This window comes from Euprymna scolopes, chromosome 3 (genome assembly GCF_053919585.1).
Source record: "Euprymna scolopes isolate OS-2025 chromosome 3, ASM5391958v1, whole genome shotgun sequence".
In the NCBI taxonomy this organism is placed as follows: Eukaryota; Metazoa; Mollusca; class Cephalopoda; order Sepiida; family Sepiolidae; genus Euprymna; species Euprymna scolopes.
In genome coordinates this window covers 138340024-138342248 of record NC_136484.1, presented here as the reverse complement: position 1 = coordinate 138342248, position 2225 = coordinate 138340024, and the positions used below count along the sequence as shown (strand labels likewise).

General features: G+C 30.1%; 1 pseudogene; it reads left to right on the top strand.

Moving 5' to 3' along the window:
• Positions 1-127, top strand: LOC145265498 (U2 spliceosomal RNA; annotated as a pseudogene).
• The last annotated feature ends 2098 nt before the right edge of the window (positions 128-2225 follow it).

Below are 2225 nucleotides of genomic sequence, written 5' to 3'. Positions count from 1 at the left end.
ACCCTTTTCTTGGCCTTTTGGCCAAGATCAAAGTGTAGTATCTGGTTTTACTACATGCTGTACTTATTGTGATATAAAGTGGGGGATCACTTTTCTGTATTAATTTAATGTAAAATGATCACCCACTTTACAACCAGTCAGTCTCAAAGCCATTCAAGTCATTCTCCAGATCATTCAAGTTTTTTTTTTAAGGATTTCATTTATTTTTTAAGCATTAAAGTCATTCTTAAGGTCATTCAATTCATCCTTAAGTTCATTAAAGTCATTCTAAGTCATTTACTTTTTATTTATTTAAGTCATTTCAGCCCATTTTTCAGTCATTTTAGTTTATCTTTAAGAATTTCATGTCAATCCTACATTCACGCATTCATTCATTACACGATAGCACGCAACTAATGGCTATCGGCCTTGTTATATTTATTCTTATTTTTATTAGCTATTTCTATAGCTCTACTATTTACTAATTTATTCTCCTATAATTTCTTACTTTATTATTTTCTTTATAATATTAATATTATTATGTATTATTTATCTTTACTTATGTTTGCCTTATTTTCTGTATTGTTTTATTTCTTTGTTTTTTCTTTATTTATATTTATACTTCGTCTTTTTATATTATATTCTATTTTATGAATCATTTAGATTATTTTCTAAATATATTTTTTATTTTTCTAAATATTATTTGTTTATTATTTTTTCTTTTATTATTATTATTATTATTATTATTATTATTATTATCATTTGCTTTATAATTTTATTATCTTTTTTTAATTTTTTTTGGATATTTAACATTTTTTACTGGAAATTTTATTTTTAAATTTTAAATTTCAACGTGGTAAATATGACTCATTAAAAAATATATATACCCTAATTATCCCGGCATAATGTCTCTTCATGTTTTATTTATTAAATTAGATACATTCTTATTTTGACATATATATGTGTGTGTGTGTGTGTGTGTGTGTGTGTGTGTGTGTGTGTGTGTGTGTGTGTGTGTGTGTGTGTGTGTATACATGTATATATGTATGCGTGCATGTGTATATATATGCGCACACGTACACGTATGCATTTGTAAGTATGTACGTTCGACTTAGTTACTGATATGCATATAAGTGTATGTGTCTGCCTGACTGAAAACTCTATGCGCTAATATGATTTAATCCACCCCCTCCCCATTAAGCCGACTTCTTTCTTTCTCTATTTCCTTCTTAATGTTCCCTCTACGGTAGATGAAACACAATTTTTTTTTACACTTTCCCTACCTTATTTATAAATGATTTTAAATGTGTTCACCCTCCTCCCGTTTCTTATGACAATGTAATCACGCTAACTTATTTTTCCTTCTTCCGTTTCTCGGTTCCTTTCTATTTCTTTTTTTTTCTTTTTATTTCTCCTTTTTATTTTTCTTCCTTTTCTTTGTCTCTCTCTCTCTCTTTTATCTTCCATTTCTTTTTCTTTTTTTTTTCCTTTTTATTCTTCCTTTTATTCTGTTAAGTCTTGACGTTCTCTGTCCCCCTATCACTTCCTATATTTGGAGTTTAAAATTTCAGTTAACCTACCAACCATTCCTTTTTTAATTTTTTAATTTTAAGTTTAACATTTTATTTTTATTTTAATAAAATACATTTTTTCTTCTTCTATTTGAGAACCAATCGTTTTCAGTAGTGCCTGACGAGGACTTTTGGTTTTTGCCAACCAATTGTCCGAAACATTAACATGTTCACTGTAGCGACTATGTAATATTAATCCGGGATTGAATGAGGATAAACAAATGTTCCAGCCTCCCATACTTTTATTGTCATCAAAATCGGTGCGATCGTCCATTTTTTAATCAAATCGGTTGATTATCTGCTCTAGTTAAGGACCCCCTCCCCGCAGTGTATTTTTTTACATAGGCATCACCACTTATCAAGACCCATGGACCACTCGAGGATAAGGGTTAAAGAGTGTACAGTAGTCAATTGGACAATATAGTAATTGTCAGTAATGGAAATTCAGTAAATTCGTTAACGTAAGGGGAACGGCTTATCAGAAACTTTTTTACATTGGACTTGAAGATAACAATATTGTAGTCAGCTGGAAAGCAGGAAAACAGAAGGCAGTTCCACGTGCGTGCAGTTCTAAGAAAGAAGCTTTGTTCATGGAATCTACGTTTAGGTCTAGGCACAGACAAAGAGTAGGGGGATTATTGATGGCGTTTTCAACTAGACGAGTATTTCTTGTGA